We start from the raw sequence: 16,681 nt of genomic DNA, 5'->3' as shown, positions 1-16,681 counted from the left end.
TAGCTTTATGGTTCTCAAACGTTTTTCTTAGTTTGTATCAATATCAAACATTTTTCTCACCATTATTGCTTATAATAATGGTGTTAAAAGGCGCCTTTACTAAGGGCCGCAGTGGTAAATAATAATAGCATTGTGCAAAAGTCTTAAACCACCGCTCATTTCTTTTTTAACTCATCTCTGAAACATGTGCAAACATTACTAAAAACATAGTATATAATGCAAACATTTATTTGCATTATTCTAACAGAAAGTTTTTTAGCCTCTATAACATTTAGTTAAGAAAAAATATCTTTGAGTAACATTAAGCACACGAAACTGTCTGCACATCAAAATGAAACTTGAAACTCACCCGATAACGGGTAATAGCTCCTTTACTTTGAGATGGGGTTCAAAGAAACTAAGTCTATTGTGCTACATTGTGTGAAACCTCTGATCCCGGAGTATCACTCCATAGCTCTGCAGGTATGTGGATTCAGGCATCAAAATGACGATGCACATTACATCCTCTGAAGGCAGAAATTGTCTCGTGGCAAATGGATACATCAGCCTCTTTTAACACTTTATAAAGATACATGCTTTTTTTTCACACCCCAGTGGAAATTCTCTCCCTTCAGCATCAACTTTTCATCTTCTTGAAACTTGTTTTAATATGCGTGTTATTTTAAAGTTGCAAAGCACGCCTGTCTATTCAGGTGGAGTGCTACTTGGAGTGTTCGGGGAGCGAGCTGTGCAGATCACAGCCACAACCGGGTGAGACGAACTTTAATAAGAATGTAAAATGATCTGTGAGTTAGATTAAAACCTTGGATTATGGATTTTGGCTCAGGACTTTGACACACGATGTACAAAACGCATATTAAAAGCATAACTTCTGATTATTGCTGCGTGGGAAAACTGGCTATGCCATGTTTGTAATATATAGATAAATAGCACTTCTCCATAGAGTAATCAAATGAGAGATTTGTCTCATTTTAGTTGGCAAACACTGATTGCTTCCTTCTGACTGTATTCCTTCTGCTGACTGACGATGAGGAGAAGATAATATGAAAACAGCAAAAAGAATGAGAAGCATAACAGACAGATGAGAGGACAGTATCATATAGATAGACAAGGCACAAATATAATACAGTTTGTCACAGTTGAAAAAGGAGCCTTTATCACATAATAGAAATAGACGCTATCAGAGCAGGGTTGGCCAATTTTCAAAATTGAAGTTTTACCAACATATAATCTACTATATGACTCCTTCATCAACACTAAGACCCTTTTCCTTCAGGATTTTACTCCTGCTGCTGAAAAAGAAATAATAAATAAAAGAAATAAATAAGAAAGCTGAATGAGAAAATTGCAGTCATATTGTGAAAGGCAGCCTACTCACCTGACTGAAACCTTTTGCAAGAGTGCGGTGCCTCACAGCTTGTTTTCATTTTACACTGAAATATCATAATAATACTGCAATTATCAGATGGAACTCTAAAGATTTTTTGACTGGGCTGAGCCCCCAACGGATCCTAACAACACCTCTTGCTCTTGATGCATGTGTTGTATTAGTGGCTGTGATGCCGGTGTTTATGAGGCATCGCTGCGGGGCGGGTGTTTACGTGGCAGGGAGGGACTCTCTGCAGTATACCCAGTACAGTAAACTCTCGTGTTTTCACAAATACCAATGTGAAGTAGCTTCATTTTGGCAATGCTGAGAGGAAAGGTCATTCTTCACTTTTTAGCTTTTATTTCTCAAAATAGTGAATCATGTTTTCATCTGCCTGTTATACCCTGCATTAACAGTATCATATATTGTTGTTTGCTAGACAAATGACAAACCGAGTTCACATTTTTATGCCCAAATTTGAGCCGGCACACTTGAGTTCAGATAAATTAATCAAGTATAACATTTAACCACTGGAAGTAATTTTTCTGTTCAGGAATGTAAGTTAACGACTGTATAATAATAATAATAATACAATAATAATTCATGTATAAATACATTTTTGCATTAAAAATATCATTCTGATTGAAGATTAAGGAGCCTGCACACACTGGTGGATCAGCAATTATTAAAAAATATTTTGGTAATTATCAATACTGTTAATTTAGAGTAGCTGTGGCATAAACATTAGACTGGGTGGTGCTTGAATAAATTTGTTAAGCACTGTTGTGCTATTGTCCTATTGTACTATGTTCATCATGTTGCTGCACACCTTGCTGTAGCCGGCCAGAGAGTGAACTGTAAAGCCAAAGTGTGTCTAGAACGTTGACGTATACAGCACACAACTTTTGGAAAACCCTCCAAAGTTTGCACCTCGGTTTTCATTGCATTTGTGAATGCATTTTATATATTTTATTTGAAGTCGTTTTACATAAGCAGTAGAGGAAAAAAACAACAACAGAGAGAACCACACGCACACAAACACATGCCGTAGCATTCATTTGAAGTTCCAACTCACCTGGAAAGCACAAACTGGACTTGATAGTTTTAGTGTTGGTCCCTGGGATGATGCTGTCAAGAGAAAAAGAGAGAGGTTGTAAATTACTTAAACATACCATAAAATATATATTTTTTTTCTTTTTGTCCCTTCTTTGGTATTCTTCAAATCCATTTGATCTGGCAAATATAGAAGCATACAGATTTCCTCTCCTCAGTGAGCCCGCTATCTATTGTTAAAAGTCTATTTATGTCAAAATGTTCGACAGAAGAAAACAACAGAATAAAGGACCAAAGATCTAGAGCAGGGGTCTCCAACTCCAGGCCTCGAGGGCCCGGTGTCCTGCAGGTTTTAGATATCACCCTGGGTCAACACACCAGAATCAAATGATTAGTTCATTTCCAGCCTCTGGAGAACTACAAGACATGTTGAGGAGGTAATTTAGCCATTTGAATCAGCTGTGTTGGATCAAGGACGCATCTAAAACCTGCAGGACACCGGCCCTCGAGGCCTGGAGTTGGAGACCCCTGATCTAGAGTTTGAGATCTAACTGAAATGAATTGGCATTTATTGTCCATCTCCATTTTTTAATAAATAAGTCGGCTTATACTTCAAGAGTCTGTGATTTGTCTTTATACATCGTGTAATGTCCACACGGTGCCTGGTCAGTGTGTACTGTGTAAGAATACTACGGCATTACCTGCTTATATGAAACAAGATGCAACAAAAACAGCACGGTCAAGAGTTAATTAGAATTTTTAATAGTTCTGAGAGACAGTAAAAGTTTTAAACTTGAGAGACGAGACAGCACTTGATGCTCGCTCTTGACACACTTAGTGGATGCAGGCATTGTTTACGTACGTGTGCCTGGTGAAGTACAACAGGATGTAACCTTTCCTGTTGCATAAGGCACTCGTCTCATGAGCTCCTCTCATGATACTAATTATCCTGCCATATTGTTCCAAGCACTTAGACTAACAATCAGTTTTTGGTCAAGTTCAAGTGTTTATTAAATATAGAGTTAAGGTGCTTTTGTGTGCACTTACAGAGGCGTGCACATAAAAACATACACACACATGCACAGCTGCTATCCAACCCCCCGAGGGGTTTCAGCTGAACCGGAGGTCACTCTGCAAAGCTCCATACTCCCATTCAATCTGTCTCAATGCACACAAATAAACATGAAAATTGAACAGTCACAAGGACAGAGAGAAAATGGCACAAATGCAGATACTTTGGTGAAATAAACTAATAATTTACACTGACGTTAGAAAGATGAAATTTGTCTAAGCTCAGTGCTGAGCTAACACGCTTAAAGACTTGGGGCGGGGAAAAATATAATATACAGATACATTTCAATTGGAAATAACTGGCTCCAAATTAGAAAATAAATATCAAGGCAGCACACAAATTGTTCCATATTGAGCATATTTGATTTTTCTAACACTCTCAACAGAAGCTGGGCAGGCAAGGCGGAGACGAAAAATAAAAATGATTTAAAACGAGTCAAAGTTGTGGAGACGGGCTCTGATTGTTTTCGAAAATCACAGTGTTTCAGAGTTTGTCCCGCTCTCATCTCCCTCACTGAATGACACCTCGTATTTTACCAGCTGACGAGGACAAAAAGGTAATGTTAATTCAATTAAACTCAACTGAAAAAATAATAGGATCACTTGCAATGACTTAAGCTTAAAAGGAGCTAGACTATTTTTGGATACTGGCTCCGTTTTCATTCATTTTGAGTCCAAGTGTTGTACCTAATCATTTTCAGAGAAATGTTTTGTTTGTTTGTTTGTTTGTTTGTTTGTTAGGTCTCTTAACGATGACCTTTGATTTATTCAAGCACAGAAAAGGCATCGACCTTAAGAAATGAACCAGTGTCGTATCTTAGCAAGGAACCAAATTTAAAGTGTCTTTAGGCACTTTGTCACTAACAGCCTGTTTCAAAAACACATCATTTGTTCCCATTTCTTTAGTTCGTTCTACAAAAAATACCATCGATAACACAGTTTGACTGACACATAATAGTATTTTTGCACTAACAAAGGTCTCAGTGAAAGTGTGGCTGTAAAAAAAGCTTTCTAAAGGAAGGAAAAAATGGAGAAAAGGCTAAAGTATGACAAATTACACGAGTACTTGACTGAAAATTAGTGGCAACAGGTCTTGTGAAGAATCAAAATTTGACATTTTTGGCTCAAAACAGAGTACCATCAGATTTAATCCACCATGCAATACCACCTGGAAAGCATCTGATTGGCCTAATTTTTCAGAGTGACAATGCTCCCAAAACAGTGCCAGTGCAATAAAGGTGTATCTTATAAGTAAAAAATACAACTGAATACTATGGCAGGCCTCCCCAGACCTCAACATTATTAAAGCAGTGTGAGATCATCTTGACAAAGAACAGAACAAAAGGCAGAAAAATCCAAAGAACAGCTTCAGAACTATTCCTGAAGACTGCTTAAAGAAATTACCAGAAAGTTTGTCTAAGAGACCTCGGACTGTGTTACAGAATAAAGGTGGTCACACCAAACTTTGAAGCTTGTTAGAATTGTACAATTGTGCCCCATATACTGTATTTCCCTGTATGTTTGCAGGTTTCATTAAGCCACATTTGCTATTTTCCTAGAAAACTTTAAAGAAATTTGGCTCAACACTTTAGTTTCTACTATGGTTTGTCTGTATGGGAAGAAGGTTATATTACAGCTATGATCCAACCTTAAACTACATCGGGGTGCATCTGCTCTTCCAAATGTTCTGAGTCCAGCAAACCATTTACAGGAAGTGATTTTATTTTGTTTAGGTAAAGAACCCTTACAATATCTCAGGGAGACATAAATAAGGACATATGCAGATGGTGAATATAAATTATAAATTCAATTGCGCTCAGAGTGTAGGAGAGGGGGGATATCTGACACATATCCAGCTACATCTGCTGCTGCAGCTGACTGAGCCTTTGGTGAGAAAACGAGGCAATGTGTGCGTGTGTGTGTGTACTCATGTTGTGAAGAAATAGATTTGTTTACAAATTTCCATAGTGGTGGTCCACAAAAGCAATTCTCCGCAGAGAATCAGTAGTTTTTGTTAATAGTAATGTTTGATTTGGGTTTGTGGTCAGGTTAGACTCAGGTTAAGGCAAGCAGTAGCCATAGTTAATATTACTGTAGGCCTGTGAGAAGTTAATGTAAGTCAGTGTAATGTCTCCTCAAGTGATGGAAATAATTCTGTGCGTGTGTGTGTGCTGTCACTTTATCACTTCATTAATTCCTGGGGACATCCAACAGCTTGAGGGAGCAAGTGACAGAACAAGAAAGGAAGACGAGAGAAGCGTGTGGGAGGTGAGACAAAGGCAAAAAAAAAAAAAAATCGCAGTGGTAAAGCGGGGAAGATGATTGGCTGATTTTCACACCAGCTAAGTCCCTGAAAACAGAAAAACACAGTGATATGCTGGAACCAAGAGAATCCTTTGGCTCCTCACCAGGACTGAAATCTGGCACTGGAAGTAGACAGCAGCTGCTACATGCACTACACTTAACACATCGTTGTCAGTACAGTATACACACTGAAGAAGAAAACTTATGAATTTTGCAATCACTTACTCAAACAGAAACCCATTACCACAGTGAGTGCACTAACACCATTCTGCGTACCTTTTGCACTTTTCCTTATTTTCTGTCCACAATGGTGAATGCTCATATTGCTCTTATTAAAAATCCTAAAAATGTTAGAAACAGTAATAAAATGTCTGTTTCACCAGGTCACAAAGCTCAGATCATCTCAAGTTGGTTGGTCTCAGTCCAAGAAAGCACCACGGTGTAGTAGAACAGGAAATTTGCACTACGGATGTGTAGCTGATAAATCTGCACGAAGAATCAAAGACGTTCCGAAAGCAAACGGAGGACCAACCCGGTATTAGCAAGGTATAACTAAAGAAGTGCCCAATGATTGTACATTCAGTCTCCATCAGAATTAGTTATTATCCTTTCAAGGGAGATATAGGCCCACAAATTACTCTTTTTCTTTTTAGACATAATACTAATACTCACTGCACACCCATCAGCTGTACAATTTATTGTCTAACAATATAATAACTCTGTGCCCTTGACAAGTAGCTGAAAAGTTAAAAGCAATTTAAGAATCACTTATTTTGGGCATATTTTCAGTTGTTTCATTTAAAATACTCTGATGACTGATAAATTCATAAATCACTCCTCTTTTTTTAATGGGAAAATAAAAAGCCTGACAGCAACCCTTTCCTCTATGTTTCTGTTGCATTTTTAAACCTTCCTCATCTTTCTTAGTCATTATTTCATCCACCCTGTTCCCTTTTCCCCTTCTCACTAAGGTGACATAGTGCAGTCGAAATGTCACAGGAGCTAAAAGTATTGCACTATGAATATTTCCCCGGCCGGCTCCAGACCTTCTGTCAGGCGACAAACTTCTCGGCTATTTGTCCTCATTATAGAACAGCCTCCGACTGCCCACCTTAATTCCCTTTCCCGTTCCTCAAGGGGCTCTTTTCCACCCCTGCTTGGCATGAGTCATTTTTACGACCACCATTTTGGCTCCCATCGGCCCTCGCCATCTACAGTTAAACCCAGCTTGGCGAGTAAATCTGCAGCTTTAATTAAAATAGCTTCTTTTGTAGCACTTTCCATCCCTCTGTCCTCTTATCCCTGGTGACATAATGGTGCTGGGAACTTCCCTCTACAGAGCTGATTCAGAAGAACTAGCCCTTGAAATAATGGAGGTGTGCTGCTTTATGATGAGTTAGCGAGATGAGTGAGCGGTATCTCATTTTATCTCCTCATCTTCTTCCTTTGACCTGACTTTCTGAGCAAAGGAAAATTAGAAAGGTCAGGAGCAGAGGCTCCATCGATAAGAAGAGTCAAGATAATAGAAATCTGAAATATGCAACAGAAATCAATGAGGCAAAACCAGCATGGGGTACTTTTTCAATCAGAACAAGCTTTCCGTGCCTTCAAGGTCAGTCTTTCTTGAGGAAACAACGATTTTTGAAGCCAAATCAATGAGACTCATTCAAGCCGTTTTCCCACAATATTGTTGAGGGACTGACTTTGTTGCCATTGATTAGCTGATTTATCGCCTGAATCTATTGTGGGCTCACAATAAATGCAGATCCGCTCACAAGAGTAGCAAAGTGTTTTACAAATATGCTGGAAGAGCTTACAGCTGTAACTTCGCTGCGAGAACAAGAGTAACTACACAAAAGCATTGTGTAGTAATGGCCACAGTGGAGCTGCAGGTCAGTGGAGATGCACACTGGCCCCAAAAGGCATTTCCTCAACACAAAATTATTGCAAAAAAAAAAAAAAAGACAAATACATTTTCATGAACACTTCAAAGACCCTGAAATGACTCCCATTATCGCGATTTGATCCACAGTGTTCATCCAAACCTGAAGTCTCAGCTCCATCAGTGACTCATCAAGTCATTCGGGATATGTGTGTATATGTGTTCTAAACATGGATGTCGAGAAAACCTGCAGTAATGAGGTTTTTGTCATATGTGCCCACCACACATCCTACAAGTCCTATTGCACAAGTCCATTTACCATCCCACATTCTCTCCTCATCTTCTCCTTTTTTCACTTTTTTCCGTGTTGCTCATCTTCTTTTCCTATTTTTCGCTCATCTTTCTTCCACTCATAAAGCGAGCTCTAGATGCACTAATAACATAACCCTCCCTGCGTCTTCTTTACTCTCTCTCTCTCTCTCTTATTTCCTCTCCTTTCTTATCTTCACCCCTGAAGGGGATGTCTGTCTCCTAACCAGCTGAAGCAATGCTTCCGCTGGTCTGCGCCTGGCCCCTATTACCAGAGCATGACAAGGAGCTGCAGTGTCGACTTGTCAGCCTAATAAACATCCTTTATGGCACCCGCCTGGGTGTGTTTTGAGGGGAGTCAGCCAGCCACCAAGCAGTGGACCATTGATTTTATGGATGGCACACAGTGCTTACACTTCCACCCGTCTATTATGCAGTGGACAGGCTGCAATTGTTTTGCCATGCACAGCCATACTTATGACACTCATACTGCCAGAGGCTTTCTATTTAGTTTCAGACATGGTTATTGAGCAAGAGGCAAAAGAGAAAGACAGAATTAAAGAAACCAACACGGGTCAAGTATGGCAGGACTCAGGGCAGATGTACATTTAATCACAGGCTGCTTTATCACACCTTTTGCACAAGACCTTCTATACCTTTTGCACAGCAGGTCAAGGTCAATAAAGCTTTTATATTTTCTCTTTGTCTCCAACTTCTTTTCTTCTTTTCCATAGCACGGCAAAGGTTAGAAGTCGCTCAGCTGCTGAACAAGCTATTCAGCTAATTTCCTCCTCGGCCAGCCCGAGTATCTGACAGCATTAACTGTTCCAGGTGCAAATTCACTGGAACAAAAAGGAAAAGTAAAAAAACAAAACCTAAACAACAGAACAGCACCTCTCTGAATAAGCTGTGAGTTCAGTACCACGGACAGCAACTTTTCTTGCCCACCAATTAAGTAGCAGAAGTGAAGGCAGTGAGCCGAAAGCAAAATGCGTCTCTTTAACCTTTGTCCTCTAGCACGTTATAAATATTCAGAGCATTCGGATATGTCATCTTAGCAAGCAAGCAGCGTAGGCTAAAAGCTCATTAATATCAAACGTAGCCATGGAAAAATGATAAAATATTAATCGAATGCTTGACATAGAATAAGTATGCGGTTTTGTTTTGAATGATTTAGTGGTTGTTTCCCGTTTATAGATTACATGTCAAGTCTTTTTTTTTAATAGTTATTGCTTTTGATAATATGTAAAGTCTGCCAGTCCCTCGCTTTTCTGAATGTTAATAAAGCCAGTTTACTGACCTGTGATCACTGACAAACAGGTCAGTTGGTCACCTGAATGATAAATAATTTAATTCTACCTTAAAGACACAAAAGTGATATATACAGATACGAGAGCTAAGGATCAGGGAAAGCACTTAGTGTAATCGTGAGCCTATCTTGCACAAGTGGGGGAAGGTCAAATTCAGACTAATGCACCTTTGATTGTATTTGCTATTTGTTGAACTGGTCGTGTGTCATGATACAATGAAATAAGCAATGCCGAGGAAGAAACAACCTTAGAGAGCTTTGAGAAGCAACAGCACTAAGGCAGGAAAAGCTGCCAACCCGTAAAGCTGTCAAAGCGACCTTCACTTACCCCTAGTATTGATGGTCCAATCATATGGAGAATATGAATAAGTACCTTCAGGGATTACTTAAAATGAGGCATATTTCTTGGATATGTCTAAAGAAAGAAGAATAAATCATGCGGTGGCTTTACGGCATCGCCCAGAGAGCTGAAGAAGATGAATTTCAAAAACATGTTTTCCTCACTCCTTCCAGCTGTTGTGGTCAGAATAGTGATAATGAGACTTTACTGATTAAAGAAACATTTTACAAACACTTTAAGAGAATACATTTTTTTCTTATTTGCTGACAAACAAGGGAAGTCCTATTATTTGTTACATTACAGCATTTCAACTACTAGTGGTATAATACTGTTTGGCCTGTGCATACTGGTGGGAAACTGGTATACTTAACTATACTGAGAAAAATCAGGAGAGTGTAGATGTTAAATGTTTAATTTTAGCCTGTTGCTAAGTGGTTGCTAGGCAACCTGATGGCATCAAGCACAGTTCAAAATTTGTGGATATAAATGAGCTGTTAGTGTCACTGAATTTAAAATGACAGGATGTCTTTTTAAGGTGGTGCATAAATGCTAAAAATGTGTCACTTTAGCCTGTTGCTAAGTGGCTGCTAGGCAACATCATCACATTATAAGAACCTTAGGATTTGGATAAGAACCTTCAGCGGCCCAAGATGTACTGGTGTGCCATGTTTGGTCTAACAAACAAATAAACAAACACAGGCTGGCAGACAAAGGTTTCTTGCAGTATAATATTAAGATAGATATTATTATTCGTGCTGCTACGAATCTTGGAAAAAACAAAATAATGCCAACACTTTTGTGGGATCCCTGAGTGAGTATCAGACCCCAGATAAACTGAATATAGTACAACTTTTTACTATAGATTTCTTAAGTGTGTAAGAAATTGTGAAATACACCATGCATGTTGTTTTTATTAAGAATAATCTATTAATCTAATAAGATCTACTTTTAAAATATTTTATTTTATTAAAACTATTTTTTTTTAAGTTGTTCTACCTTTAAAAACAAAGTAGCAGGAAAATGAAGACACTGTGTTAAATATCATAAAGGGCTATTATGCTGCCCTATCTACTTTCTGACATTTCGCTGACGCCTGTTTCGTTGTCGTCTTATACACCATGTGCCCTGCTGACTGAAACCTGCATTTATTCACATATTTTGTTTTTTTTTTAAGCTCTACGGGTTATTTGATTAAAATATACTATTGATGTAAAAGAAAGTGCGGCTGTAGTCTATTGGATTTTCTCATTAAAAACATTTGTTTTTAACTATAATGGTCAAAATGTAGTAATAAGCATATCTTTTTTTTCTCTTTCCTTTCTTTTTTTAAGCCAGGAAGTCATGCTGCATTAGACTGTCTGTCCACCAGTGTAGGAAAGCATTACAGCCAGTGGCTCTGCTCTCTCTCCCTCTTTGTTCAGCTTTTCTATTCATCTTCTTTAGCTTTCCCCACTATAAATAGAAGGAAGTGTCCATTACTGTTGCTGGACTCCTAAAAGACCCCGTTGTACTTTCCAATCTCTCTGTGCCCGTTTAAAACTCTGCTTTCAGACGCTGGACGTACCAAACACAGTGGAGCATTCTACCTTTTCTTGTTGGCTAAAGTTATCCGATGGAGAGCATGTTTAAGGTTTTAATTTTAACACCTGATAAATAATCATATAGTTAAACTGTAAAACTTTCAAAACATGTTTCACTGATACTGTGCTTTATATCTTGTGTGTAAACATAATAACTGAGACATTTGTTTGGATTTTATAGCCTTTCTGGAGGTGGAAGACTGATTTTTCTTTTATTTATAGAGGCATTATTATAAAAGCAAGCTGGCGCAGTATACCTAAAAACCATCTGATTCATCTCTGACACAAAAAGGATCTCTTTATGACTCAGAAAATGAGCTTTGATTTTCTAATATTAAAGAAAAGATCAGACCATGACAGCAATGGCCTTACATTAGTGCTCCAAAAAAAAAAAAAAAGGAAAAAGGCTGAAATGGATAAAATGAAAATCTTTGTAGGCTGCAGAGCATATTCCTCATCTAATTGAACAGCTCTGAACATGTTGATGCATTATCTATTATTACAAGGCGCACGAGCTGAATGTGAGTGGATAAATAAAACACAAAAGTCAGTAAAAAGGCAGATGCATTATATGTCACGCAACAAATGCAGGGACAGTAGGAAGATTTCACACACGCAAATAATCATGCAAATTCTTTGTGTACTGTAAATTTGTATTGCAATAGTGTCGTCAGTGTCCACGGGAAAGAAAAAAAATGTGACAGTTTGGTAATCACAGTGACAGGAGCAGGATATTGGATTTTACCTGCTCTGTCCAGGAAATGACACATTTATCTATTCAGTATGTTAAGAGATAAATGTACACATGTACTGTACTCATGCACTGAATAAATGTCTAACGCACAAGAAACACACTCACTTAGATGCACGTGAAATGCGCCGCCCCACTGAGGCCGCCACGAGTGCAGGGGTGCTCGCTCACTCATCAGCTCAGAAGTGAAACACAGAATTGCTGTCAGGAAAAGGCACAGCACAGCAGGGATGCGGGATGGGGGCACATCACTTGAATGCTGGACAGGTTTCTATCGATTCTGTCAGGTACACAGCAGCGTCGGCAACTGAGTTCATTTTTGTTAAAATAAAGAAACAAAATCTCATGTTTTTCCTTTTATTTGTGTCTTTTGTGCGAAGAACAAATGCGGAGGTGTTAGATAACCCATGAAAGCTCCCAACCTCTGACAGGTCTGCCAGTTCGTTTGATCAGGCAGCCCTTTGGTCAGATGACTGACTGAACAATTGCTACCACTTCAGAGTCCATACCAGTCTCCTATAGGAATACAGATACGTGTTTTTTTTAATAGATGCAACGATCAACTGGCTGATTATCAAAGTCAAATTAGTTTCAGCTGATCAAACACAACAGGTTGGTGCTTTAGCCTGAGTGCACATTTCTAGAAACATAACTGCATGTAGTGATAAGCACTGTAAACATACAGATGATTACAAACACAGCAAAGTGATCTGCATAAAGATCAGCTATCTAAAATGAAATATGTGCCACGCTCGCGCTGTAGCATGTTGCATTCTCCTCCTTTTCATAAAACAATCTGAGCACACACTCATTTGATTCTTCAGTGCAATTTATTAAAGTGTAACTGCCGTTAGACTTTTATTGGCTTCAACGCCGACAAGATCAGCTCAGCTCAGCTCAGAGAACACAGGTAAGCTCAACACAGCATGTTAACACCACCAACAACTAAAGGTGTAATTACAGCGCAAATGCTACTTTCCACCTTTTGGAATAAGGCTGAGCTGTATTCACAAGGGGTCTCCACAGTGAGTTGCCCCACATATTTGATATCACAGATTTTTTTATGCTCTCCTAGAAGTGAACTGGAAATCTTTAACTTGTTAGGAAAATGTGTAAAAAACTACACTATGGAGCTGCTGTAATTACGCTGTGCAGATGCATAAAGCTAGATAAAGTGTTATATGTTGCTTGCAGTTGAATGTAATTGGGCAGGAAAGCTCTGTTAAGTAACCGGATACTGACATGGACTAAATGTAAGAGTCACTAAAAGAGGTGGCAAAAATACACTTTTTTTTTTTTAACTTAAGTAGAAGTACAGATGCCTGTGTTTAAAATACTCCAGGTCAGCTGACCTGCTGGTTCTTCTGGATTTCCACAACTGATTTCAACAAGATGTCAGCAGATGTTTCAAAGCTATCTTGGCTGTTGGCTACTGTATATTGTCTTTATACTAAACAGTATACAGTTGGTATAAAGGTGGACTTCAGTGAATTAATCTACCCATCATCATCTTAAATGCGAATTAGTCTACTACAGTTTATGTAAACCAGCACCAACACAGCAACTGTGCGCCAGTCCAATACAGTGCTTTAGCATAAATTCACCACAGTAGCTAACCTTGTATTTTCATGCGACATTTGAATAACACAAAATTAGCATAGCTTGTTTTGCAGGAATATCATATATGTAATTAAAAATTATGACATTACATGTAATCGTTAAGTCTGCAGTTTATTAAGTGTCACTAAGCAATCCTTACCTTTAAATACAACATCTTTTCTTCCTGTCCCGTCTATCCTCCTACGTCTTTCTCCATTTTAGACTGAAGTTATCTCATACTCTTTTCTCTCCCTGTGAAATACAGCAGCTGGACCATGCTTACCTCCCATCCGATGTGGACAGCGGATCAGCTGGAGGCGCAATCGAAGATTGCAGCGGTCCCAGATCCAACTGTACACACAGGAATATTCTCCCATGTTGCTTGTCTGTGTTTTATTGTGTTATTGTCACGGTTCTGGGTCAGTTTGACCCAGTATATTGAGTTGTTATGTTTTGGTGTGTTTTTTCATTATGGATTGTTTTCTTATTCTCTTGTAGCGCTTGTATTGGTGATGGTGGTGATGATGATGATTATTATTAGAGTTTCATGTTTCTGTTATCAGTGTTTAAGGAATTGTGGTCTCATGTATTGTTTGAGTTCCATGTGTTATATTCTGCCTCTCAGTCTGCGTCTTTGTTTAGTGGTTTATTGTTTCCTGTTTTATTTTGAAGGATTGTGTCCTATGTTAGTGTGTCCAGCTTCGCTCCCCTGTCTTGTTAGCCCTAATCTCTCCCAGCTGTGTCTCCCTCCTGTTTTCCATTCCCTGATTACTTCCCTGTGTATATATTGGCCCTGTGTTTGCCCTTGCTCAGCGTCGCGTTGTACCATCAGATTATGCCTGTGTGTTTCTGTTCTCAGTATTCACTTCATGTTTTGTCTTCATGCCAGCAATAAAGCTGAGGTTTTGAGTTGTATTCAGTGTCCGAGTCTCGGATTTGGATCCTCCTCTCCATCCGCCTGCACACAGAGCCCTGACAGTTATGGCGTGTTGATATCTGTGCATTCCTGGATTATCCTTTAGTGTTACACATTGCAATGTTTTTTTTCCCTTGCTACCTAGCCTGACCTGTCTCTCCAATGTGATGTTTGTGTATTGTATGTATGGTCGGCAAGGTCTGTCATCTCGGTTGTGGGCAAACTGACAAATAAAGGCTATCTCATCTCATCATCTTTAGCTAGCAACACACACAAACTTCACACCAACACTTTGTGTGTTTGCTGATGTTTGTTGAGCTGATAGAAATGATGAATTTGAATTTTTTTTTTAAATTGCCATTTAAATACAAAAAAGACACTCCCTTTATGCATTCTCCTCTTCTGTAGCGGTAGCTAGATGCTAGATACACCAATGGTATCAATATGAAGCTCCTATAGGGCTGCCGCAAACGGTTATTTTGATAGTCAACTAGTCACCGATTATTTTTGCGATTAGTCGACTAATCAGATCATGCATCCATTGAATGTATAACGTACAGCTTGCACCAGCATGCATGTGCTCTTATATAACTATCATTAGCTTACAGCTTTAAGTGTGTAAGGTCTGTGCTAACTAAAAATAAAGACAAGATGATATTTTATAAAATTTTAATGACATTTCCAGATTGTTTCGGTGGAGTTTAATAAACGCAGCAGTCTGGTCCCTGCTATCTAAAATATAACAGGACACCGGAGTATATTCTCGAGCATCTCACACTTCTGATAATCAGTTGTCTGCTTGACGTTTATTTAGCTGTGTAAAAACTATAACTTTAATCTCAGCCAAACCGATTTACTCAGGAACAAATAAAATACTAAAAAAAGCCAAACAATAACATTTTTAAGTTATCTAAGTGACTTATATATCATGTTTAACCTGAGTAGCGAAAGACGGCGGTGGGTTTGAAAACGATTTGCCAGGTGTTCTCACCGGCTCTAGTGAGCCTCGAACCCCGGCTAGCTATCAGGCTAGTGGGTAACAGACGTCTCCGAAAACGTCGGAGCGCTTTTGAAAATATGTGGTGTCTTGATAAACTGAGCAGATATTTGAAGTTTACACAGCTACATTCTCGCCTGAAAATATGTTAAACGTTTATTTTGTGACCCAGAAAGAATAATAAGAGTAATATTAAAACTAACTAGCTGCCGCCATTGTTGGAAACTGAGCTGGGCCGCGCTATGAATTCTGGGACACAGCATCTTCTTCGGGGTTTAACGGCAGCTGGCATCCTTGTACATGCAGTGCTGCCATCTTCTGTTTCAGTCCGTTATTACACTCTTAAATCATACTACTTATTCCTGCGTCTTTTAATAATAATAATAATAATAATAATAATAATAATGGATTGCATTTATATAGCGCTTTTCAAGAAACCTCAAAGCGCTTTACAATTCCACTGTTCATTCACTCTCACATTCACACAGTGGTGGAGGCAAGCTACAGTTGTAGCCACAGCTGCCCTGGGGCAGAATGACAGAAGCTGCCCTCCGGCCAGCACCAGTAGGTGAAGTGTCTTGCCCAAGAACACAACGACCGAGACTGTCCAAGCTGGGGCTCGAACCAGCAACCTTCCGATTACAAGACGAACTGCCAACTCTTGAGCCACGATCGCCCCTTTTGGGACCTTACAAAGCTTCAAACGGCGTGTCGACTATTAAATTAGTCGTCAACGATTTTGATAGTCAACGTAATCATGACTAGTCGACTAATCGTGGCAGCCCTAAGCTCCTATGACGCCTCATTTTCGAGGTATCCCATACACACACTTGGGTGTCCACACCGCTGTTGACGACAATCAATACCCCAACGGGCTTTTTAACAGGTAAAATTTTTTATGTATAAAATGTAAAGAATGTTGAGTCTGTGTTTAAATATACTTATCACACTATGACACGTTTTCACTGACAGACAGGCAATAAAAAAACAATATTGGGCCGTAAAGTCAGGACTAATAGGTGATCTGTTATCCTGTCAGTATTTGAAAAGAAGTCCCAGATGCACATTCACTTTAAATTTGCAAAAGCTTGATGAATGGCCCTTTCGACATTGTTAAACTAGTTTCATTGATCTGAACTGTAGATTTATTGATTGAGACCGTGATTAATGGGCATGGGGTTTAATCACGCTGAGATTAATT

The 16,681-nt window shown here is 39.0% G+C and overlaps 1 protein-coding gene across 6 annotated transcripts in view; it reads right to left on the bottom strand.

Moving 5' to 3' along the window:
* The window catches only part of tnr (tenascin R (restrictin, janusin)), a 194,837-nt gene that overhangs the window by 131,354 nt on the left and 46,802 nt on the right, over positions 1-16,681 (bottom strand). For all 6 annotated transcript variants that reach the window (XM_040021759.1, XM_040021758.1, XM_040021761.1 and 3 more), the window contains exon 2: positions 2,445-2,497. The gene's annotated coding sequence lies outside the window, so the exon portion shown is untranslated. The remainder of the gene's footprint in view (positions 1-2,444; positions 2,498-16,681) is intronic.

Source organism: Simochromis diagramma, unplaced genomic scaffold (assembly GCF_900408965.1).
Source record: "Simochromis diagramma unplaced genomic scaffold, fSimDia1.1 OVJJ01000205.1, whole genome shotgun sequence".
Taxonomy (NCBI): Eukaryota; Metazoa; Chordata; class Actinopteri; order Cichliformes; family Cichlidae; genus Simochromis; species Simochromis diagramma.
This window is presented reverse-complemented; position numbering and strand designations above follow the sequence as displayed.